We start from the raw sequence: 27,035 nt of genomic DNA, 5'->3' as shown, positions 1-27,035 counted from the left end.
AATATACCAATTCCTTACTTATAAATGTAAACTTCCAAAAAAATTCAGTAAAATATGGACTATTATAAACACGTTGGACTGTGTACTTGTTGCAAGCATTTTAACAATGAAATGACATTTCTTTAAGATCAGTGCTTTTGACAATGGTGCTGACAAAGTTTGCAAATGCCTCCGACCAAAGCATCTGAGAAGGTTCCAGAAGAGATACTCATTAGAGATGTTGCATGATGAAGACAACTGAACAAATGAGGCTGTATCTAAATTGAACAACAGTGCTATTAACCTTACAATGTGGATACAGTGCTATTAACCTTACAACATGGATATTTTGACGTCCAGCTGTATGTGGATCAAATGTGTTTGACACGAAACATAAATCATCACATACCTTTGGCTTTGCAATAAAAACACAAAAGGCAAAAATACAGATGCTTTCAAGACTATAAGAAGTTTAAAAGATACCATCCCAGAGTTACTTTAGCGGAATGACTCCTGTTGATATCAAAAGGCTATAGCTGAAACTAAGTATTCATTTACCCAAAAACTTAAGTTCATGCTGAAAAGCAGTTTCACCAGTGAAGAACGGTGATCAGAGAAACAGCGATCTCTGCTGCGACTCCTGTGTGCATCGGATGAGACTAGAGAGAACGTCATGAGGATTGTGGGTGCAGATGAGAAAGGGGAAACATTGCCAGAACATTGGGAACTTTCTGAATAATTCTAGGAGTTAATTGTAAAACTTGATTAAACCATGCTATTGTTTACAGATCTTAATGCTTTCATTGTTACAAAACACAAAGCAAAACTTTTTTTTTTTTAAGTTTTTTGTTAAGCACAGAAAACACAGTTTCTAACTAGATTACTTGAATACCACAAGATATAAACTACAGTGTAACCACAGTGTTCTTAAATTCACAGTAGATCCCCCCTTCTTTGAATTTCCTGGGGCTGAATACTCCAGTGTTGACTTCTGCGGTTGAAATCCATAATGTGTCTCCCTTTTTATTTGCTTATTTCTCCCCCTTTGCAATGCTTTTGAAAGAATCTTTCTCTACTAAACCCCTGCATTCTTGTAGCTACCAAGTCTTTCATGTTTCTGTCAACAGAAAGAAGCTTTGAACAGGATCAAACGTAATTACATCAAGCTTTTTATTGTTATCACTATTTATATTTATTAAGGGACAGCAGACTTTGTAAGAGACTTTTTTTTAAACAGAGGTGGTACATTATATTCTAGCTATATGGCACAGGCAATTCCATTTCTGCCCACATTGCAGCTGTCCTGCAAAAAGTCAGATTTATAGAAATGAGTGGAATTTCTTCCTTCAGATCTGCTCAACAAGGAGCACGGTTTTGACTGAAAAGTTGTGGCTCAGTAGGTACCTCTGCATCCAAAAAAGAACATTTGTGCCTTCAGTTTTATTTGCAGATACAACAGAACCCATGAGCTGTGAAGGAAGTCTATAAGCTTCATAGTGCGAGTGCACAAAAGTCAGTGCATTCCCGTACTAACGGGCAGGTCTCTGCCTCTGTGAAAATGTAGCTCTAAGATCCAAAGAGGAATTAGAAGCAAAAGAAAAAATTACATATTAAATAAATTCTGTAGCGTGCCAGCCCTACTACCTGTCTCATGATACTTCTGCACAGATTGAGTAATAAGTATCTGCTTATCTGCAGTTGCCAGGCTCTTTAGTCTCCAGTTATCAGGTCTTCTGTTTCTTCTTCCTCTCCTTCATGCTCCTGCAACATCCCTCCCATGCTTCTTAGTGGCTGTGGCATTTCACAAACACAGGCAGGAGACAAACTACAAACTGCACTGTTCTGCACTTATTCTTCTAATCTGTTTCTCGGTAGAATAGCAGTACTGAACTGTACTAGCCTCTATATGCTAAGGCAGAGTTTGTCATATTTACTTCCGACTGCTGATGTACTGTTTGGCTGTTTACTTCCCTGTTTCATTTGACTGCAATAGGAAAACTTTGTTAGGTGTAGGAGTTGGCCGCCTTAAGCAAATGACATAGCCAGGCAGTCCCAATTCAAAGCGAGTCACTATTACTGCAATGTCCACCGCCTTAATAGGCCCTGAAGTGAAAAGGTGGCTACATGGAGAAAGAACTGATATACCTTGACTAACATGGAGGTCAATGTAGTCAGCTTGCAATGCTGCACAACTGATCTTCAATAGGTCCCAGACGTAGGACCATGCTGGCACTGTCTGAAGAAACAGGACCATAGCAGAATTTTCTTGGGAAACCAAGCTGCACTGGCCATCAGGACTCCCAACTTCTTCGTAGTACCAGAAAAAGCAGGAGCTGCTTGACAAGCTTTGTGAATGCTGCCACAACTTTAAAGGATGTGACTGTAAGCAACCAGGTAATCAAGGCTGACCCACGAACTTAAATATGAACCCAAGGTGCTGGCCCAGGGCTATCCCCAGGCAGCAAATGGTTTGGGGTCTCTAAGAACCACAGAAGTAGGTCTCCTAATTCTTTGCTCTACATGTCCCCTAAGGCAAATAAGGGATTCTGGTATTCTGAAATGTGACCATAAAGTTGGACATCCTTTACCTAGGAACTGGCTGTAAAGAAAATGATAACCAGTGATATGTTACTTCATGTCTAAGGAAGTCATGATCCATTGATAAAATGCAAGTCTTGCGCCTTCAACTATCTTCGCCAGTGCATCTGAGCCAATTGCCATCAGCAGCAGCTCAAAGAATCACATTTGTATATTAGAATACAGGCATTGTTTGTGGGACATAATGACCAGGTTTAGAAGCAGATTCACATGATTTGTTCTCCTAGCACTTTCAAGCAGGCAAAAACTCAAATATACCAGGAGTCTGTAAAGGAGATGCAGTTTTTGTCACTGTTCATCAGCAACATGACAGAACCGAGCAAATTGACAAGCATGACAGAATATTCTGATTGTAATATTTAGATAATGCATACTGCTATGAAAGAAACTGGTAAATATATTTTTTATTAAGCAGAGCCTAAATAATTTTTAACCTTCTAAACACTAATCAGGGCAGTTTCAGTATTTTCATAAACACATTAGTTGCATTTTTGTCTATTTAAAGCTGCGTTCATTGTTCTCTGCAGAACACTGGAAAGCAGTGCTTTCCTTCCTGCGTTACATAGATGAACAAGGTATCTGTGCAACTAGGTTGATTCACAGTAAAGCCATGACCCTTGTCAACCAAGCTAAGTCAAACATGCTCTTAGAGCTCTATTGCCAAACACCTCCCACCAGTATTGTGCAGCAATGAGGAATTGCCTTTCTACACCTTGGGTTAGATCAGACACAGAAGCCAAATAAAGGCAGGGTACTCCATACCCAATTAGGCCATTTAGTCACTCAAATGCACATTTGCATTGACCCCAAGAAGATTATATACCTTATACCATGGCTCACAATTACATTAGCAATTGCCAAGAGAGAAATGAGAAAACACATATGCTTGGGAGATATATAGATAATTATGTCACATATTTTACAGCTAGAGTCTGCCACAAAGCTACGGAATTTGTTATTAGCTCTGACTTCTTCATACCATGCTGAGAGGGAAAAGAAGTGTAAGGATCTTTCTTGTCCCAAAATATCCTTAACCCAAATGATACCAACGAGGAAGACTGTGAAGGATCAAAATGTCAGCTTGCTCTGAGGCAGAGAAGTCAAACACCTTTTACATGTTATGATTCCTCATTTCTTTAAAGCACGTTTACAAGATTTCCTCACCTGCTTTGGACAATTGCAAGACTTGCTTCCTCACAAAACCATGGTGACACCAGTAGCTTCTGCCAAGACGTCATCTTCATCACTCCATCTCAGTCTTCCAATTCTTAATCTTTACTTATGTACCATTCTGAGTAAACATTTCAGAGCTTTTCTAGGACTGTGTGCAGTATTGCCAACATCACAAGTCTTTAGTCACACTTCCAAAAGTTCTACAGGCTCCTTAGTTATTTTTTAAATTATGAGTTTTCAGGCTTTTTTCCAGCAATGAATTTTTTAATATAAATTTACTTCAAGAATTTAAATAAAAAATACAAAAATAACTTGTAATTTAAGAGGAAAGTATGATAAGCAGTGAATTTTGATCATCCATGTTGCTCAGTCAGAAAAGCATCAGCCACGTGAGATGCAAACAATGCTTCTTCAGCAGTGCTATTTTCTCTGTGAATCAAAATGAACCCATTTGAAAAGGTTATCAGAATGTTATTTAATTAGTATTACCGATACCACGGGCCAACACTATCACATACAAGTCATGTAGTTTAGAAGAATGATGATCTAACAGTGCTGATGGAGGGTCCACAAGGCAGCAAGTTTATGTCACCCAGGGCTGGTTAATAACTGTGATTTCACAGCACAAAAACTTGTGCCACTCTCAAGACACTTTGGGCAGAAGAACAGATGAGCTCTTACCAAGATGCACATTCCCACAGTGGCAATGCTTATTATTCAGTAATAGTCAACTAAAACCTAACTTTTAGTTACACAGTAGTATCTTTGATGAAGATCTGCAAAGGCTTTTTAGGAGATTAAGAATCTTTGAAATCAAAACAGCTTCTACATGCTTAGGTGGATCCAGGTAACCGTAAGCCCTGAGACACAGCTGGTAGGGACTTGGCAGGCGTGATTAAACAAGTTTCATAATGCAGTAGAATTGTTCTGAAAAAGAGCATAAGTGAACCCTCAATAAAAAAAAAGGGAAGTCAAGAGAAACTTGTTCAGAGAAAAGGAGAAGCAAAAAAAAGAGGGAAGAGAAATGAAATCATGGACTCAAACAATAACAGGGGGACCGTGACTAACAGTCACAGTGACTAATCTATCGAGAAATATTACACGTGAAAGGATTCTCATAGAAAAGTTTCAAAAATGCTTCTTAAGCAGGCAGTACCATCAATACTCCTAAATGATAAATTTGAATCACTATCTGTCTTTCCTCTTTTCTATCTCCTGTTGCCTGCAGTGGGTTAGGTCTGGACAGTTCCTGCTGTCCTGAGTGAAATTACACCGCATTTGATATGATTTCTTATCCATAGATCAAATTTATGAACTTGAGTTGGCATTTTCAAATAAATCCAAGAATAAGCATCTAATTCCTCGTGGGACTTTTCATGGAAACTTCAGCATATGATCTTTTCAAACCACTGGATATATTCAAATCCACTTTAAAAGAGAAAAAAAAAAAAAAGGCAGCAATGTTCCTATTGCTTCATTATTATGCAAGAAATAATCTTTCCCAGCACAGATTCCATACTCTGTGCCAGATTTAACAGTGACGACAGAACACAGTGAGTTTCTTTTAGAGCTGATTTCAAGCAGGCAAAGTCAAATATATAAACAAACCAAACACCTAAAGTAGGTAAGAGAATGAAAATCACCCTAATTCTGCTTTCAGAGATAAAATCTTTTGTGTGTGTGTGAGCACAAAACTTGTTTTGTCATTTGTTTCTCATTAGTACTGAAAGAACATGAAACTTTAAACTGCAATTACACACAAAAATTATAACCAATGTGGGATTCTTATTCTGGATGATCTCCCCTTCAGAAATAAGAAATAAGTAGGTTTTTCAGAGAGTAAGATTCCATACATAATGAACATGATGTCTTTGTTGTCATATTCACATTTTTCCCCTTCTGCTTTCATGAAAAAGTACTAATTTTATGATATAGGCATAACAGGCACTCCGAAAGCATTTTCTCCTGTCTGAAAAACCTCAAGTCATGGCAAATATTGACATTCATCACCATCTTGCATGACTCTACTAGAGAGAAGGACAGTCAATAGTTGACGTGACTACGATATTGAAAAAAGTGAATTGTAAAACTGAATACATACTGAATCTGAAGACAAAAAGATGTGAAAGGGTAACAGCTCTGTACAATTAAGAAAAATCCCTTCATCTCTGTGGTCATGGAGAATGGCTAATATTCTATGCTTTTTTTTTTCTTCTTTCTCAAGGAATTAAAGGGAAACTTATTTGAGGTAGCTTAACTTGGACTTTAACAAAGTTTCAGAAGTTTAACCTTCCTGTCTGTTTACTCCACCAAGGAGATGTTTTCCACTTAAGCAGCAGATTAAACTAATTAAATTAATTTAATCCATTCTATATCCCTAAGGTAGAAACCAACCACATTTTCATTTATTTATGGGTTATTTTTCCTCGATTCTGAAACTAGTGGCAAAAAGTTGTATTGGAATTAATTTGAAGATGCATCTGATTTATGTTACCCCTTGCAGCAAAACCATCCCCTTTCCATGGTTAAGGCTGCTTCCCTGATACCTCCCATCTGCCAGGGAAAGTGACTACATGTTTTCCTTTTTAAGGGAAAATGTTGTTTCCAGCAATCTCTCACTTTTACATAATGGGATTATTAAAAACAAAAAAAAATTTGGAACTGTCATGAATACTTCCCTTTTGAGGACCCTCACAAACTTTTGGACATGTTTCCCTGTCTAAAAGTTCATAATGTATTCTAACTAAGTTAATACTGGTAAGGATTTTCTGTTCCTTTTAGAAAGGAAACAAAGTATGTGCTGGGTTACACTCTGAAACTGGGTTAACATTATGCCAATTATAAATCTTACTGCTCTGATTATTGACACGGGTAAATGTGGTTCAGTTGGATGTCCCACTGCTTTTCCTCATACCATTTAGATAATGCTCCTATCTCCTCAGTTTCCTTTTTTGTCACCGATTGCCTGTAGAAAAGTGAGGCCAATTTAGATGTTAGATTACCCTCAAATCATCACAAAAATCAAAATACAGCGTTAAAAGTGTAGAGCTGTTCTTTTTAAGGTTTCTAGTTAAGATGACTGCTGAAACTAAAAAGAGAAAACCTCTCTTAGTTTGTGTGTTGCTATTTGTGGGTCTCACAGAAAGTGCCATCCTTAGGTTTCAATTAATTCAGAATTAACTGAATAAATTAACAGGGCTTGAATTCTCTGTTATGTCAATTCCAGCTTTAAGTAACCACCAAGTACAATTGTTTTAATCCTCCCACAATTTTCTCAAATAATCAACACAGAAACGGGTATCGTTTTTGTGTTTTAATTTATTACCCTTGGGGTGATGCTGTATAATGGAAATCTTTGGACTCCACTATTGAAAGTGACATTTTGCGTGGCCCTTGCTCATGGTAAAACAGATTGATGGAACCTGACTTGAACTAATGGCTCTAGACATGGATTGGAAACTCAAGGGCTTGCTTTGCTGACTGTCAGTATCTATCTAATACTTCTGCGGAATGAAGAAAAATTTCCCATTCACTCACAACTGTTTTCACTTTGGGTATATCGCGTATCTTAAATTTTAGCTATAAACAATAGAGTTACAGCCACATTATAATTCATGTGCAAAATATTTGCATTTTTCCATAAATATGTTTCAAATTTCATCTTGCGCACTTCAGTCTGGAGGGTATCTATATTCTCTAGATCTCATTTTAAACTGAAAATACGCACATTTTCATTTTCATACAGCCGAGCTGTTTGCCCACACCAACATTTATGCTCAGATCAGCTGAAGTAATTTGTCAATTTACATCAAACCCATTATTTGTAGTTCATTTGTTTTTAAAGGAATAGAACTTTTTTCCAATTGTTTCTTAAAAGATATTTTTTATAAAGTGCTACCTTATTTTTCAAGCCCCTAAATGATTTTACAGTAGTCCTTATTTGATGAAAAAGTAAAAAAATATCTCTTACAAGTAATTAAATATTACATACTTCCACTGTTTTCCATGGAAAAAACCCACCTTTGAAAATAGTGCAGTTATTCAGTTACATCATCACTTCTAGTCAACTTTCCTCTCAATGTAAACACTGATCACAATCCACTTCAGATACTCTGAAAGGGAAAGTAACAACAAAAAATATGTTCAGATCCCATTGAAGTTAGCGACACTTTACAGCATTGCAAAAGTTAAGAAAACCTTCAGTTTGAAGCAATGATTGCATTATTTTTCTGGCTTTTCAAAATGTGACATTTGATCTTAACGATTTGGTTACTGACAATGATGCTTTTACATCTGTAAATTATAAAACAGTCCTTGCTTTTAGAAGAATAATGACTAAAATACCAAAGAAGCAAAGTATTTTTTAATGTTGCCGTATTTCTTTTGCATAGCTATTAGTCACTGCTAACAAGCATTCCTTCAACTATAAATTGACAATTACAGATAGAAATGAAATTGCCTTCTTTGGTCCAAAAGATCTTGTATAATTCTGTGAATTAAAAAAAAATACATTGTTTCTTTTTTTATTTTAATGCAGACAAATATACTTCATTCAATCATTTGCCTATTCGCAGATGTACCTCACATACATACACTATCTTGTATCACTACTAAGCTATTATGTAATTGGCAATGACTTTCTCTTATCAGCTCTCTTGTCCACTTGCCAAAGATATAAGCAAATGAAATTCCTTTAATTTCAGTGGAATGTAACGCCAGTGCCTGTTGGAAAGAGCCACAGCAGCAGTTTCAGATGTGTGAACATTAAACAAAGATGCCAAATACATTTTGTGCTGCTGACAAGAAATAAATTAGAAACGAGAGTCCAGAGGTGTGAACCAGTACAGTTTGTACTTTAGCAACATTGTTCCTGTTAGAAATTGTATATTAATAATATACATTTTACAGATTTAATCAAAATCTCTGAACAACTCCCCTCAGCTAGAAAAGTCAAAATGGGAATGTATTTGGAAGAGATACTACATTTTTTAAGACCAGTCCAGCCCTTTTTACTCAGTCTGAAGGAGCTCCAAAGAACCCAAGAGGATCCAGTGATTACTCATTCACGAGAAGTTTGCAGGATCAGGGCTTTCTTGATAAGTAACGCTTACTCAAAGCTCTTTCTCAAATACATTTGCAACATCAGAATTTCACTACCGAGAAGTAGGAAGAGGATCCTCATTTGCTTTATTTATAAAAAAAATGGGTGCAAGTGGATGTGGATATCTTAATTTCACGCCATCAGCTCTTTCTTTTACTTTGTATGCTTTCTTACTCTCAGACAACAAATAGGTGTTACCTGATTAAAAAAGGGCATCCAACTAATTCAGTGGTGAGCAGATTCTCTCCTTTGCTAAACTTACAAGGGAAAAAGATACCTATTTACCTATTTAGCTGTCTTGCCAAATTTCTCCACTTGGGGTGCCAAGAGAGGGAAGAAGCCGAATAGAGCTGGAATCGAAATGGGGGCAAGCGTACTGACGTGCCAGTGAGGCGACGTTGGGATATCATCTTCTCTAACAATCAGATTAGCGGCTTTGGATCAGAAACTCTGCAGAGGCAACGTGTCTGCCAGAGCCACTTTTCAGGAAATATTTTTGTTATCATTTCTCTCTCTATCTGCAATAAAGTAAGATAAGGGGAAGGACCCAGTACAGTCACCTCCATTTTCTATAGTCTCAGGACTATGCCTAATCAGTATTGTCAGCCTTAGGCATGCATAAATATTGAGACTGGCTTAAACTGAAACACACTTGTTGTGGTTTAACCCGGCAGGCAGCTAACCACCACACAGCTGTTCGCTCACTCCCCACCCCACCCCCCAGTGGGATGGGGGACAGAATCGGGGAAAAAAAGTAAAATTCGTGGGTTGAGATAAAGGCAGTTTAATAGGACAGAAAAATAAGGGGAAAATAATAATAATGATGATAAAAGAATATACAAAACGAGTGATGCACAGTACAATTGCTCCCCACCCGCTGACCGATGCCCAGCCAGTTCCCGAGCAGTGGTCACCCCTCTCTCGGCTAACTCCCCCCAGCTTATGTACTGAGCATGACGACACATGGTATGGAATGTCCCTGTGGCCAGTTGGGGTCAGCTGTCCTGGCTGTGCCCCCTCCCAGCTTCTTGTGCACCTCCAGCCTTCTCAGTCGGTAGAGCATGGGAAACTGAAAAGTCCTTGACTAGTGTGAGCACTGCTTAGCAACAACTAAAACATCGGTGTGTTATCAACATTGTTCTCATCCTAAATCCAACACACAGCACTGTACCAGCTACTAGGAAGGAAATTAACTCTATCCCAGCTGGAACCAGGACAGTATCCACACCTTATTCTATACCATCTATGTCATGCCCAGGTCCCCACACTTTCCAATACATTCCAATTAATCACCACCCCTTTTCCTGTCTTTTGATATATACACACAGATATCATTCACTTAGTCTATGGGCCATCCCTATAAAATGTTCTTCATTGATTTCATTTAGTTCATGACTTTGGGCTCTATCTGTCATAATAGTCCTTCAGGGTAAGAGAGATGGTCTGTGGTGTTGGACTGTTGCATGCTGAAGCCAGTTTTGGTCCATTCACTGCTGCACTTGTCCAGTTCTATTGTTGCTGCACTTTGCTCAGTTTCATCAAAGTTCATTCTTCATTAATCTGGGTGGTTCTTACTGTGATACCATTGATATGGCATATAGCCACCACAGAAATGATGATATACAGTATTACATAGTAATTAACATCATACAATTTAATTCATTGGCTCTTCTCACCCAAAATCAAATCCCCTTGAGGTACACATTGGACTTCCCCATCCTCCTGCATCACCTACCAAGTGTGCCCAGGTCCTTGAGCGAAAGCAATCCCACGGATGGGTTTGCCTTTGCCTGAGGCAGGAATAATGCAGACTGTCTTCCCCAGCATATTTTTTATGTGCACTACAGGGACTTTATTCCCATCTACAGTACGTAAAAGTTTTGACTGGGCGGGGCCAGCTCGATTGGCAGATCCCCTCGTGTTGACTAACCAGGTGGCCTTTGCTAAATGTGTGTCCCAATGTTTGAACGTCCCACCACCCATTGCTCTCAGTGTAGTCTTTAACAGTCCGTTGTATAATTTGATTTTCCCGGAGGCTGGTGCATGATGGGGGATGTGATACACCCACTCAATGCCGTGCTCTTTGGCCCAGGTGTCTATGAGGTTGTTTCGGAAATGAGTCCTGTTGTCTGACTCAATTCTTTCTGGGGTGCCATGCCGCCATAAGACTTGTTTTTCAAGGCCCAGGATATGTTCTGGGCAGTGGCATGGGGCACGGGATATGTTTCCAGCCATCCGGTGGTTGCCTCCACCATTGTAAGCACGTGGGCTTGCCTTGGCAGGTTTGTGGGAGTGTGATATAATCGATCTGCCAGGCCTCCCCATATTTATATTTCAACCATCGTCCTCCATACCAGAGAGGCTTTAACCGCTTGGCTTGCTTGATTGCAGCACTTTTCACATTCATGGATAACCTGCGCAATAGTGTCCATGGTCAAGTCCACCCCTCGATCACGAGCCCATCTGTATGTTGCATCTCTTCCTTGGTGACCTGAGGTGTCATGGGCCCATCGAGCTAGAAATAATTCACCCTTATGTTGCCAGTCCAGATCCACCTGAGCCACTTCAATCTTAGCAGCCTGATCCACCTGCTGGTTGTTTTGATGTTCTTCAGTGGCCCGACTCTTAGGTATGTGAGCATCTATGTGACGGACTTTTACAACCAGGTTCTCCACCCGGGCAGCAATATCTTGCCACAATGCAGCAGCCCAGATGGGTTTGCCTCTGTGCTGCCAGTTGCTCTGCTTCCATTGCTGCAACCACCCCCACAGGGCATTTGCCACCATCCATGTGTCAGTATAGAGATAGAGCACTGGCCGCTTTTCTTGTTCAGCAATGTCTAAAGCCAGCTGGATGGCTTTCACCTCTGCAAACTGACTCGATTCACCTTATCCTGCAGCAGTTTCTGCGACTTGTCGTATAGGACTCCACAGAGAAGCCCTCCACCTCCGATGCTTTCCCACAAGACGACAGGACCCACCCGTGAACAGGCCATATTGTTTCTCATTTTCTGGTAGTTCATTATACATTGGGGCCTCCTCAGCACGCGTTACCTCCTCCTCTGGCGATATTCCAAAATCTTTGCCTTCTGGCCAGTCCATCATCAATTCCAAGATTCCTGGGCGACTGGGGTTTCCTATTCGAGCCCGTTGTGTGATCAGTGCGACCCACTTACTCCATGTAGCATCAGTTGCATGATGTGTACAGGGGATCCTCCCTTTGAACATCCAGCCTAGTACAGGCAGTCGGGGTGCCAGGAGGAGCTGTGCTTCAGTGCTGATCACTTCCGAAGCAGCTCGAACCCCTTCATATGCTGCCAATATCTCTTTTTCACTTGGAGTATAGCAGGCCTCAGGCAGTCTGTATCCCCGATTCCAAAACCCTAGGGGTCAACCTCGAGTCTCCCCAGGTGCTTTCTGCCAGAGGCTCCAGGTAGGGCCGTTCTTCCCAGCTGCGGTGTAGAGCACATTTTTCACATCTTGCCCTGCCCGGACTGGCCCAAAGGCTACTGCATGAACTATCTCCTCTTTAATTTGTTCAAAAGCTTGTCGTTGCTCAGGGCCCCATTTGAAATCGTTCTTCTTCTGGGTCACTTGATAGAGAGGGTTTACGATCAGACTGTAATTTCGAATATGCATTCTCCAAAAACCCACGATGCCTAAGAAAGCTTGTGTTTCCTTTTTGCTAGTTGGTGGAGACATGGCTGTTATTTTGTTGATCACATCCATTGGGATCTGATGACGTACATCTTGCCATTTTATTCCTAAAAATTGGATCTCCTGTGCAGGTCCCTTAACCTTACTTTGTTTTATGGCAAAACTGGCTTTCAGAAGGATATGGACTATTTTCTTCCCTTTCTCAAAAAATTCTTCTGCTGTGTTGCCCCATACAACAATGTCATCAATGTATTGCAGATGTTCCGGAGCCTCACCCTGTTCCAGTGCAGTCTGGATCAGTCCATGGCAAATGGTGGGGCTGTTTCCACCCCTGGGGCAGTCGGTTCCAGGTGTACTGAACGCCCCTCCAAGTGAAAGCAAACTGTGGCCTGCACTCTGCTGCCAAAGGGATTGAGGAAAACGCATTAGCGATATCAGTTGTGGCATAACACTTGGCTGCCTTTGACTCCAGTTCATATTGAAGTTCTAGCATGTCCAGCATGGCAACACTCAGCGGCGGTGTGACTTTATTCAGGCCATGATAGTCTACTGTTAGTCTCCACTCTCCATTAGACTTTCACACTGGCCATATGGGACTGTTAAAGGGTGAGCGAGTCTTGCTGATCACTCCTTGGCTTTCCAGACATCAAATCAGCTTATGGATGGGAATCAGGGAGTCTTGGTTGGTGCGATATTGCTGCCAGTGCACCGTTGTGGTAGTGATCGGCACCTGTTGGTCTTCCACCTTTAGCAACCCGACAACAGAGGGGTCCTCCAAGAGACTGGGCAGGGTGGACAGCTGTTTAATTTCTTCCGTCTCCAAGGCAGCTATACCAAAAGCCCACCGGTACCCTTTTGGGTCTTTGAAATACCCTCTCCTGAGGTAGTCTACGCCAAGGATGCACAGAGCCTCTGGGCCAGTCACAATGGGGTGCTTTTGCCACCCATTCCCAGTTAAGCTCACTTCAGCCTCCAGTACAGCTAGCTGTTGGGATTCCCCCATCACTCCAGAAATACAGATGGGTTCTGCCCCTTTATAGCTTGATGGCATTAGGGTACACTGTGTACCAGTGTCTACTAGAGCCTTATACTTCTGTGGGTCTGATGTGCCAGGCCACTGAATCCACACAGTCCAGTAAACCCCGTTGTCCCTTTCTTCCACCTGGCTGGAGGCAAGGCCCCTCTAGTCCTGGTCATAGTATCTGTTACTCACTTCTTGTAAATGCGAATCAAAAGTCCCTTTGTTAAGATCAGAAGTAAAATCAGCCCTTCTACTCTGTCTGGGGAACTGCCCGCTGGAAACTGGAGCAGCAATTTTCCTGGAAGAACCCCCTTTTGTGATTGTTTTTCCTTGCAACTCATGTACCCGTGCCTCTAGGGTCGAGGTAGATTTTCCATCCCACTTCCTCATGTCCTCTCCGTGGTCACGTAGGTAAAACCACAGGGTGGCCCGTGGTATATATCCACTATATCCTCTCTCTTGAGCAAAGGGACGCTTACTCCTAATGGCTGAGATACTGTCCATACAGGTGAAGAGTAGGACATATCCTCTTTGAGTTGCTGGACCTCCCAGGACAGTTTCTCCACAGCCGAGACGAGGGAGGAAGAGAGACTTTCTTCATATTGCCGGAGTTGGCCAACTAATTCATCCACTCTTTGTTCCTCTCTGTCTTTCCAAATCATTACTGCCAATGAGTTGGCATATGACGATGGTGCACTCCATACAAACTTCTGCCACATGGGTCGTGTGCACCCGACTTCATCTGGATCTTTGGATAACTGCTCATTGTTCAGGTCATCATAAACCCCCTCCAGCACAGCTAATTCCCTCAGGTACTGCATACCTCTTTCCATAGTGGTCCACTTGCCTGGGTGACATATAACATCTTCCTTGAAGGGATACCTTTCCTTCATGCCTGACAGGAGTCGCCTCCAGAGGCTGAGGGCTTGTGCCCCTTTTCCAATCGCTTTGTCAATGCCCCCTTCCCTAGAAAGGGATCCCAGCTGCTTGGCTTCTTTACCCTCTAATTCCAGGCTACTGGCTCCGTTATCCCAGCATCGGAGCAGCCAGGTGACAACATATTCACTTGGACGATGACTGAAATCTTTTTGCATATCTCGCAGCTCACTCAGGGATAGGGTTTGGGTGGTCACCATCTCATTTATGGGTTCTGCCTCTTCCTGCTCCTGTTCTTGTGATGGCCCTGGTTCGTTTTCATCCCTTACTAAATAAGTTGATTTTCTTGTGTATTTCTTCTTGTGTATAGGGGTGACTGATACCAGCATGGGTTGGTTCTCTGGTTCAGCCACAGTGCCTGTCACTGGGGTTTGAGTAGCCGCAGTGCCTGTCACTGGTGTTTGAGTAGGCACAGTGCCTGTCGTGGGGGTTGGAGTAGCCGCAGTGCCTGTCAACGGCATTTGAGTAGCCACAGTGCCTGTCACCAGGATTGATCTCTGGATGGTATTCTTAAATAATTGTTTAACCTTAAACAAGATCACAACCTGAACCACATTCAGGAGACAGAGCAATAGGACCATGCTGGTTTGAACATCCCAAGGATATTCAAAATTCTCAAGAGCTGTTGTAACTCGCCTGAAGGAGAAAGGGAAGGTGAAGGAGCAGGGGAAAGTGTCGCCCCCTCTCCCCATAGATTGGTTCCCCGAGGAGGAAAGGCAAAAGGTGTAATTATTAGTAGTTTCCCAAAAGTGACTCCCGAGGTATGGAGATGATGGCAATACTGAGTACAAATACAGAAGTACAAATACAAAAATTAGTCTCACGACCAAAAATTTTATCACATCATAAACCAGTAGTGTTACACAGAGCAGTAAAATGATATCCTTGATCCAGCTCCCAGAGGTGATAGACAGCACAACAGGGAACATATACAGCAAGTAAGGTTTTACATAACACAACTTTGAGAGCAAGCACGAGAACTTTGAGAGTAAATTAATCAACATTGTGACCAGCAACTGTTAAACCAATATGATGAATGCTTATAACAAATTTGCCTTAACATGCTCTGGTCAGATCTGTCATTCTCTCAACCCTTCGAGCCCCACGTTGGGCATCAAAAGGACTGTTGTGGTTTAACGTGGCAGGCAGCTAAACACCACACAGCCGTTTGCTCACTCCCCCCCCAACAGTGGGATGGGGGAGAGAATTGGAAAAAAAAAGTTAAATTCACGGTTGAGATAAAGGCAGTTTAATAGGACAGAAAAGAAGGGAAAATAATAATAATAATGATTATAAAACAATATACGAAACAAGTGATGCACAGTGCAATTGCTCATCACCTGCTGGCCAATGCCCAGCCAGTTCCTGAGCAGCAGTCACCCCTCCCCCAGCTAACTTTCCCCCCATTTATGTACTGAGCATGACGCCACATGGTCTGGGATATCCCTGTGGCCAGTTTGGGTCAGCTGTCCTGGCTGTGCCCCCTCCCAGCTTCTCGCTGGCAGGGCATGAGAAGCTGAAAAGTCCTTGATTGGTGTAAGCACTACTTAGCAACAACTAAAACCTCGGTGTGTTACCAACATTATTCTCATCCTAAATCCAACACACAGCACTGTACCAGCTACTAGGAAGAAAATTAACTCTATCCCAGCTGAAACCAGGACAACACTACACAGAAGTCCAAGACAAGAATTTTGTTTTTCTTGCCTTCAGATTGATTTTACACTTGCAAGTCTTTCTCTGAAGACACAAGTTTTTTTGTTTAAATAAAAGCTGAGACTTTTTCCACTTAAAAAGTAGACTCAGAAATACAGCTTTAAAAGGGGGAAACAAATCCCCACTAAATGCATATCACAGGAATGGCAAAAGGTATAATTCTTGTGCAGTAGTCTTTCTAAATGTCTTTGAATATTTCAGAGGGCAGGATATCATATCTGATATTTCAACATTTCTAGAAAGCTATCTTCACACTGCACATTTAAATTTGTTTTTAGAAGCAGTACAAGCTTCATCCTGTTTTAGCCTCCTGAGTAATATTTCCAAAACAGAGGATGGAAAACACAGAAGACATGTCAGTTTAGGTTCTTATTCCTGTACCTAAACTAGTGAAGATCTTCATACTCATTTATGGGGTTTACCAAACAGTAATTTCAGGTTTTGTACGTCTGCCACTTGTTTTTGAACATCTCAGTACTTTTTTCGAGTTGACCGTGAGCCCTGTCCAGGATGATATCCACTCTAGCTAAAATACGGTGTGATGTGGTGATAGTGCTCACTACACACTACCACAGTCAGTAATTCAGTCACAAGGAGCAGCTATCCTCCACCCAAACTGTGCTCCAGCGTAACAGTGACTGGAAAGCAGGAGTGCTGGGCAGTACCACCTGACGGAGGAGGTAACGCTCCTGTGTATCTTGGAAGACTCCTTTCATCACAGTGCAGAAGCAGCAGTGGTTTACAGCTCAGACTTTTTTTCTTTTAAACGAACATTTTTTTAGTTACTGTCTACTGTTTGACTCAAGCCCATCCAAAGGGCAGTAAGTACTGAAATAGCAGCAGACCCTTCTGGATGAGGATGGCAGTCAGGTAAGCAAAGACTATCTTAACTTCATGCAAGAGCACAGGATAGACTCACTATCACAAGGGCTTCTGTGCTGTAGAGCCAGCATTTTTTCTGTAACATACAGTCTTCAATACGGCTTAGACAGGTGTACTCTGCACTGGGTAAAAAACTGGCTGGTCAGCCGGGCCCAGAGAGTTGTGGTGAATGGAGTTCAATCCAGTTGGCAGCCGGTCACGAGCGGTGTTCCCCAGGGCTCAGTTTTGGGGCCAGTCTTGTTCAATATCTTTATCAATGATCTGGATGAGGGGATCGAGTGCACCCTCAGTAAGTTTGCAGACAACACCAAGTTGGGTGGGAGTGTTGATCTGCTCGAGGGTAGGAAGGCTCTGCAGAGGGACCTGGACAGGCTGGATCGATGGGCTGAGGCCAACTGTGTGAGATTCAACAAGGCCAAGAGCCGGGTCCTGCACTTTGGCCACAACAACCCCATGCAGCGCTACAGGCTTGGGGAAGAGTGGCTGGAAAGCTGCCTGGTGGAAAAGGACCTGGGGGTGCTGGTTGACAGCCGGCTGAATGTGAGCCAGTAGTGTGCCCAGGCAGCCAAGAAGGCCAATGGCATCCTGGCCTGTATCAGAAATAGTGTGGCCAGCAGGAGCAAGGAAGTGATTGTCCCCCTGTACTTGGCACTGGTGAGGCCGCACCTCGAATACTGTGTTCAGTTTTGGGCCCCTCACTACGAGAAAGACATCGAGGTGCTGGAGCGTGTCCAGAGAAGGGCAACGAGGCTGGTGAGGGGTCTGGAGAACAAGTCTGATGAGGAGCGGCTGAGGGAACTGGGGTTGTTTAGCCTGGAGAAAAGGAGGCTGAGGGAAGACCTCATCGCTCTCTACAACTACCTGAAAGGAGATTGTTGCAAGGTGGGTGGCCATCTCCTCTCCCAAGTAACTAGCAATAGGACAAGAGGAAATGGCCTCAAGTTGTGCCAAGAGAGGTTTAGATTGGACGTGAGGAAAAATTTCTTTACTGATAGAGTGGTTAAACATTGGAACAGGCTGCCCAGGGAAGTGGTTGAGTCCCCATCCCTGGAGGTATTTAAAAGATGAGTAGGTGAGGCGCTTAGGGACATGGTTTAGTAGGCATGGTGGTGTTGGGTTGACGGTTGGACTCGATGATCTTAGAGGTCTTTTCCAACCTTAATGATTCTATGATTCTATATCATATTGCTATTTACAGAAGAAGAGGGTTTGAAAACAATACCTAAATTATTTCCAAATTTAAAAAATATATTTAAAACAGATTTTTCTTGTACTTTCCTATTCTATCACATTACCTAAGAGATCACCGCAACTGGAAGTGCAACTACCTGAAGTGCACAGAGCCTCAAGAATACATTCTAAAAAGCTATAGATAGGTACACTAAGAAGGGATGGGGCAGTGGTTATTCCTAGGTGCTAGTCCCCTGGTACTCAAAGGCTTCTTTAGATTGTGTCACAGTAAAGGAACTTTGAAGTGACCCAAGTTTATAATTGTACCATTTCAAGAGTGCTTTACATTCCCAGAGCTAAGCAGTATAAAAGGGGGAAGTGTAGTACAAATGAGAACCGAAACCCTAGAGTTCTTCAGTATTATGGCTTTATATTTCTTGTTCCTTCTATTTTTTAAATACAGCACATATTATTATAGATAGCTATTTCTGCATATTACAAGCAATTACCGGGCAAAGTGCTTTTCTTTGTCAAAGTCATTGGCAAAACTTACATTATCTTCAGAGCAAACAAGCTAAGATCAGATCACTGTGTACGCTGTGAAAGTGAAGCATGCTGTAAAAAAACAAAGATGGAAACTGCATTAATTTACAACATGTGCTCTTAAGAAAAAAAAAGCACAACTCAAAGATTCATATTAATATAATGCAATCTGACTTTCCTTCAAAGAACATATTAAAGACTTCACACATCAATTCTTGGCACTAAAATTTGGTAACATTCTTAATTTATCTCAGCTGTAATCCATACTGTCACAGACTCTCTAAGGCTTATTGTCGTGTTACTGAAACATGCACATTGCCCAGAACCTTTCAGGGTCTTTCTGCACTGGACAATTGACTACAAGGAGGTTATTAGCAAATGCCATGACACAAGGTACATGTCTTGTAGCTAATTCTTCTAGGAAGCTTTTACAGTTCCTGAGCAGCCTAAGAATATTGCCTGACCCTGCTGACCCAGGGGAAGACATCTCGCAACATCAGAGTGTAGTTTTTCAGTCTCTACAGTCTTTTTATTTAAGGTATAAATTATATCCTTCAGGGGTATTCTTGAATCATAGTAAAGATGACTTTACAGCTATCTCATTGGTTTGAAAATAGTGCTTCACATAGAAGGTTTATAACCCATTAAGACAATATGTTTTTCCTGTATTATCCCCTCCTGTGCAGTACTAATTTCATTTTAACACTATGAATTGAACACCACACATACAATTAGTTTCTATCAAGAATGAAAGCTCTTTCACTCAAGGTCAAATGACACAAAGTCTATGAAACAGGATGAACCAACGATTTCAGATCAAGTAAAACTAGTCAAAGCTCTATTGTTTCAGATTTTTTTTTTCCTAATTCTAAGAAGAGTCTCATTTGAGCCAATCTAGAAATTTAATACATTTGAAAAAAACTCGGTTCATTTTTCTCCTATTAATGTTATTCCTCCACACATACTGAAATTCAGTTTCAGCCAAATTAACAACAGCTATCTACATAGATAATTAGAAAATATAATGAAGCACTGTTTTAGAACTTCACCAAAGAGCTCTCAGTTAGTTCAGGAAAATTAAACAGGAGTGATGTAACTAGTGTGGCATGAAGCACTCTAAGAGAATATTGAAGGGGTTTTTCTTTTGTTTTTTAAATGTCCACTACAACAAAAGTTCAGGTAAACACATACCTGTGGTGACAGCAGACCTCTCTGGCTTATTCTATTTGTCACCTAGCCACTCATTTAGAGGAGTAAAGACAGCTTTCCATGAGAGCTTCTAAATTCTTATTTTAGAAATCACTAAGTTCATGAATCACCACAGTACTTCTAGAAAAGTCATTTGTGTATACATCATCCTACAGTGTTTAAATTTTCCTGAATGAACTGTGTGTCATCTCCAGTTTTAATGTTTGTCATATATCACATCTTACCTACGGCCCAGCAAGATGGAAGGCTTTATCACTCCATCTTCCTCTTGATACTTCTAATTAAGTTTTAAAGACGGGTCTCTAACCTTGATGTTATCTTCCTGAGGATGGAGAGTATATGCATAAGATACAAATTTGTGTGGATAAATTCAGTACTTCAATAGATTTGAAGATAGAAGAAAAATCTTTATAAGGCCAGCAGATGTGGTTAGGAAAATTAGGCAGGTTTCTTCTGGTCTTTAATAGACACAACAGATTCAAAGGCAAATGTGAGGTAAAAGAGCCGAGACAAAGCCGAGACAAATACAAGCTGGGACTTTTCTGGGTAAAGTTAAAGTAAAGTGAAGTTATTTGGTACCTGTGAAGTAGAGGAGATTTTAGGAGAGGATAGTGGAGAAGGAAGGGAGAGGAGTGAGGGGAAAGGAGGGAAGAAAAAGTAGCATGCACAATGCAGGGATACTAGTGGGAGGAATGGAACAGGAGATTACAATGGACTGTAAACCCAGGCTGGATCAGTTGTATCAAATATCTACTTCTAGAACACACTCACTTAAAAAGGCACCTACTTAACCCTAGATGTGTTTATGTTTTAAAGGAAAGCTATGTAAATAAACTAAAAGTCTCTCCAAAACCAGGAAATAAAGAATGTCATCTGTCGCCCATCCTTAAAAAGCATTTTCCTCCTAGGGATAAATGAGAGAGAGAGCTTTGTAGCATCCTTCGAATTAACAGTTTTTAATCATTTCCAGTTAAGGTGGATAGGAACCGGGAGAGGATTTTTCAGTTCACTCCCAAAGTTTACACCAGCTTTGGCTGAAGGAGACCAGCTGGGAATTAACGACTGGAGAACATCTGAGAAAAGATGATGCATACATATCACTCTGAGCTCACTGAGACAGAGGCTTTCCTACACTTATGGATATATTTTAAACCATACAGTAATTCTGGCTATTATTATTTAATTCAGGGTATTATTATTTAAGTGAAATAGTACCTTTGTTTGATACAGATCAGTTTCAAGCTTCCTTCATTTCATTTCTGCTACAGCAAAGTCAGCTGCGTCTATGCTTCGTTATCCACATTTTGAAAATCTTATCCAATTGTCCAAATAAACAAGAGAAAGCTGAAGTACTACATCTCCAGTCAATGGGGGTCCTATTTAGACGTGTTTTAAAGACTCACTTGCCATAACTGGAACTGAAGTTCTATTTTGTGGCAAATTTCAATGTTTGTTTTCAGTCTGCAATGAATGTTAAATTCCAACTCAAATCTTCAAATAAAAGCAACCTGGGATTAGGCAGCATGGAATGCAAGTATTTGTCAGTGAATCACTAAATGTTGAAACTGCTTAGCACCTCTTGGTATAAAAATTCAATTTTTGTCCTACTTCTCCTGACAAAAGGAGCCATTCATTCAAATCATACTCTTTCTTATGCTACTTTGTGTCAAAAGGTGCTAGAGTTGTGGTTTCCTACATTTGAGAGAAGGGCTGTGCAAGTAACTTTAAACTAGCTGAAGCATTCTCTCATGCTTGTTCTTCCTGCTGGGCTAACACAGTTCCCTCTGCAGCAAATTGGATCACAAATGCATCTGGCTGGGAAAAATTCTTTTGCAAGATTTTATTTATTTATTTATTTATTTAAAAGGAGGACAGGGAGGCAAGTGGGGGGAAGCATAAGTGAACACTATCAGTAAAGAAATGCTCTCAGAAAAATGTGTTTAGCTTGATTTCAGAATGAGTATTCTCAGTTTTATAAATGAATATTTAAATAATACACAGTTACAGGTGTAAGTCTCATTCTAGTCACTGCAGAACCACATCCAACATCTAATCAGCCTAGCAAGTCAAGGAGTTTAAATGGAGCAGAGTTATGCCCTACATTAAAGCAGACAATACCTTCCACCTTTAGTACCATCAGCACCATCAATTTCCAATGTATTAGGAGCTTTCCAGCTTCTGTTCCTGTCTCCTGGCCTTTTGAAAGAAATCTTGAATTCCTATAGCTGAATAACTACCTAAAGATCTCAGGAAGAGACTGGAAAGCTGAAGTAAAACAACTCTTAAAAGTCAACCAAAAAAGAGGTCTATAGTGATGCTCCAGATTTGTTTTTGTAAATATCGTAACTCTGACAGTTTCTTCTTTCAAGCATCCTTTTAATATATTATTTCCCAATTATTGTTAATTTGCCTCCTGTGACTCTTCCTTCATAAATTAAAAAGCCAATGGATAAGTCTTATTTCACCTTACCCTGTGAATGAAACACAGCACGCACGTTACCCACTAAACTACACATCTGCAGTAGTAGAATATAACATTTTAAGCACAAAGTTACAAGTCCCGTCCTACTCTATAGTTAATGCACGCAGTGAAGATTTTGTTCTACCTATATTGAAGATAAATAATGCAAATGTATTTGGGGAAATATCATACTTTAGTCATACACGTGCTTTTGTACATTTGCTTCCTTTTACACATGCCTGGGTTCAGCTCCCTGAAAGCTGTTGTGTACTCAACCCAGTCAGTCAACAAGAATGATAAAATGTGACTTATCTGATTAACCACAAGTATGCACTATCGTTCAAATTCAGAATATTCATGATCAATCAACTCAGTAAATTGTATCCGGGAAAAGCTATTAATAAAAAAATATTTGAAGAGATGAACTCAAGGAAATTGTGATCTGTTTGTGGTTATTCCATAAGTAGAAAAGAGGGACTAAAATAATTCAGTATACTACTCCTGCCAGATTATTTGCTCTGCTTTACTGAACACTCATAAGCACATCCAACTATTAAAATAGCACTGCTAAGCTGTGCTATTTGTGTTGGCTATTTTTATACACAGCAGGCAATAATTATTGCTTAATGAGAGACTAGGTTTTAACACTAGGTGTGATTTTGTTGGTAGGAGATCCATTTTTCTACTTTTCATAGTTTTCATCTAAACCAGTACCACCTATTTCTGTCCTGACGGTTGCGTGTTGAAGGCCGATTCCAAGCTCAGCGTGGTGCACAGTACTTGATTTGCACTGATTGTCATAAAATGTAACACACAGCGTTCTGTGAAGATGTGCAATGAAAGTGTGATATTTGCTATGTTCCTTGCATTAGAGATCACTTCTAATTTGCAGCCTCTTCTATTATACTTCAGCTGTTTTCTTTGCGAAGAAAAGCAAAGCTCTGTTTAAAATGTTGGTTTCTCAAAAATCCACCTGTAACAATGAAAAAAATGTATTCACAGTCTTTACCGTCAGAACACTACACAAGAGAAGCAAACATTTTTTCCTATACTAATTGCAAATGTTCAGCGTATAAAGAGCTTAATTACATGCTATAAATGGCTGACTTACTGCTTTGCTATTCAGCTATTCAACCAGAAAGAATGTTGTAAAATCTTAAGAACAAAAATCAAGGAAGAAAAAACATAACTTCTGCACACTTTGCAAGAGAAAACCCTGTTTTGAGACAATTGCAGATGGACATAAACTCCTGCTACAGGCATTTTTGGGCAAAAGACAAATAAACAAACAAAACTCCATGACTCTGCCAGATTTGTTTCTTAGGCTTAATGAACTTAAGTACAACCAGATCAAGTAAAAACATGCATTCTTTCTCCCAACAAAACACAAGCAGACTCAGTTCCTTTCATGTGAGATTTTTAGTCCAACCTGGACCAAATACAGAGCAGAGCTCTAAGTATTCACTTTTACAAAATCCCATTATCAAAGACAAATATGAAGCAATTTGGGAATATCATTTCACCTGTAGATTACGACTTTCAAACTAGTCTAGAGTAGGAATTCTGTAAATTTGACACCAGCTTTAACTGTGTAAAGTAGCTTTTTGAAAATATTTCTGAATTTAAAATCTCAGTCAGGAAGCTAAAAACTAAAGCATTAAAGGATGTGGGAATACCCTCACACTTAAAAAACTTCTCTTGTTTTTGGGGGCACCAGAGGATAACTTGGACTGTAAAAAGGGAACTTCAAAAATACTGAAAATAGAATTCCAAAGCATGTGTATGACTTGAATGTTTGAAAACACTACTCTAAAAAATCAAATATAATTCAAACTAGCAGCTTCTGTGCTTTATCTCAGTTTCCACCTTTAGGCTGAGGATAGTATCACTTGACTATTGCAAGGCAATAGGATGCAGAGTATTCACATTTTTATATGTCCTGTGATACTCACAAACATTACGGAAATGCTAAAGAAACCAGAATTAGTATTTTGTGTCTTCCATGGACCAAAGGGTTTTTCTGTTGTTGGTTTGGTTTGGTTTCTTTATAATGGCATTTGTTACTGTTATAGCATCGAAAACTCAGCAACTCTCCTGGCCTCCTGCAATCAGCTTGAGAGTACTGACAACCTTAGAAATGTGAGAAAACTTACAAATAGCTCTGTGGTAATTATTTTATCCAAAACCTAGCAAGATTGGCTAGGGTGCATACTACTAAATATTACTGTGGTTTGCTAAGTAGTGTTTGCAAGATGTGATGGTACAGAAGCCCCAAGTTCTGAATTTGAATTCCCTGGTGACAATTTGGTCTCATTCTGCTTTATGTGCCTTTCTAATCTTATGGAAACTAGATGCTTTCCGTTCCTTTTAACATCAGAATCCGTACCTGAATAAGTATTTTTCCTAGTTTACAAATGTAAAGCAAGACAAAGTACTACACCAGTACTACATCAGGAAACCTCAACTTTATCAATTTGCTTTGACAACGTACTCTGGTTTACTCTCATAACCGAAGCACTATGGATTCATCTTTTTATCGCACACATCTCATACGAGTAATGCAAAATTAGTAATTATCATCCATGTAGCTCTTAAAACCCATAGCAAGCTATGTAGAAATACTATTAATAGTCACTTAAATTAACTGCCTTGTGCAACCGAAATTTCACAGCATTCAGAAACAGCAAGTAGAAACAAGATCTCAGGCCAAAAAGAGAAAAGTAATCATATGATTGAAAAATATTTGCTACGTGACATTGCAGCATGCAATGCAGCATATACTATCCCCCACAACCACATTTTTCAAGTTTGTTTTTACCTCCTAAGTCTTCAGGAAACCCCAGAATTTCTGTAGAGGTACTCATATATTGCATACCTTTTGTACCAGGTGGGGGAAAAAAACAACACATTTTGCTTTTTGCCAGCAGCATAAATCATTAAAATCTTTGTGTTACGCTAACAGCACACACTCACCCACCCAGATAACTGTCACTACGGCAAAAGAGGAAAGTGATCCAACGGTGCCTGCAACATGGATGACTGCACACCCTGCTGTACACGGCTCCTTCAGATCAGTCTGTTGTCCAGCTGAAAGGTACAGGTAAAGACACATTTGTTGAGGAAATGGTCATATTTCTCTTCTATATATTGACGCCTATTCTGTGCAGCCCATTGCAATATATGAATATAGCCCCTTTTGACAAATGGTAGTTTAATGCATAAAAGATTGCTTTCTACCAAACTTTCACCTGCTCATCCAAATTGTACTTATGGCTTATTGGCAATGCCTTCTACTGCTGTGCATAGATCACCCAGATGCTAGTGAAGAAACATGGTTGTGTCAAAAATAATGCATCTCTTCATCAATGTATTATGGATCTCTACGTTATCTGTGAAAATTAAAACAAACAGAATGACCAATTCCTCACTTTTAATTGTATGTGTTCTTTCAGGTCTGCACAAAGAAATGACTGATCAGAAGCAACTCATCACCTGGCTTCAGTTTGATTTATGGGGCACTTTTTTTGTTTGTTTTTCTGCCCAGAGAGGTGTTGGAATCTCCATTCTTAGATGTTTTTGAGGCTCAGCTAGACAAAGCCACAGCTGAGCTAATCTACCATTGGTGACAGTCCCGCATTGAGCATATGGTTGGACCTTCACAGGTTCCTTCCAGCCAACACTTCTGCAATTCTACATTATGAAATCAGTGTCTCTTATGTGAACTGGAAGTTAAGACCACATTTCTTATGCTCTCTCTTCTAGTGCAGCATGATTTTCCTGTCTAAACACTCTTGTCCATACTAAGATTTCTTTTTTCATCCTTGTCAAGGCCATCCTTGTACAAACATTAAGATGATATCCCAATCCTCCTTTCACCAACTACCTGATCCTGGCCTGACTCAAACACAAGCACTTCCCTCAGAAATTAAGCAGAGTTGCTAGGTTGGACCTCTAATGATGATCACCTCTTAAACCCAACTGCCAACTCAGTTTTGCTTCTCTATTGTTAATATAGCCATTGTATCAAGCATGCATATCTGGATATCTGTGTGTCCCCTGTGCATGGGACGCACAGATGCAGTAGCAGGTGCTGTACAAACACGCAATAAAAAGATGGCCCTTTGGCATACTTTCCCAGAAATTCCTCGAGTATGAGATTTCTTAAGGAAAAAAAAAAAGATTGCATCACCTTTTTCTGACAAAAGTTATTTACTGAGCTGCCATGAGTAGCAGCATTACAAAAGTTGAGGGAGAAAAAAAACATATAAGCTTAAGGAATTTTCTCTTTTTTTAAGGCAAACTCAGAAAAGGGAGGAGAATACTGTAACAGAAGTGAGTGAATGCAGAATAGCCAGGCTGGTCTGACCTTTAGAAGCTCAGAGTATTTAAAATGTGGCAGTTGCATTGATTTTCTATGTCTACCATACTGTATTTCTCCTACACTGACAAACAGGAGACTGAGCTGATCCATGAGAGTCACTATTTGCGTGTTAAGTTTATTGGCTTTCTCTGCTACAGCTTCTGTCAGTAATGCTCAACAAAGATCTTTTCACAATGTATTCTCGCTATTGTGTTCTCCATGTGAAAGAT

General features: G+C 40.3%; 1 long non-coding RNA gene across 1 annotated transcript; it reads right to left on the bottom strand.

The window, feature by feature from the left end:
- Positions 1–18,796: 18,796 nt before the first annotated feature.
- On the bottom strand, positions 18,797–25,493 carry LOC143155870 (uncharacterized). Its single transcript, XR_012994483.1, has 3 exons — positions 25,423–25,493; positions 20,209–20,306; positions 18,797–18,847 (listed from the first exon to the last, which is right to left on the bottom strand). It is a non-coding gene; the product is annotated as an uncharacterized LOC143155870 (long non-coding RNA).
- Between the last annotated feature and the right edge of the window lie 1,542 nt (positions 25,494–27,035).

The sequence above is a fragment of the Aptenodytes patagonicus genome, chromosome 1, assembly GCF_965638725.1.
Source record: "Aptenodytes patagonicus chromosome 1, bAptPat1.pri.cur, whole genome shotgun sequence".
Taxonomy (NCBI): Eukaryota; Metazoa; Chordata; class Aves; order Sphenisciformes; family Spheniscidae; genus Aptenodytes; species Aptenodytes patagonicus.
Note: the sequence above shows the minus strand (reverse complement) of the source record. Positions and strands in the feature narration are given on the sequence as shown.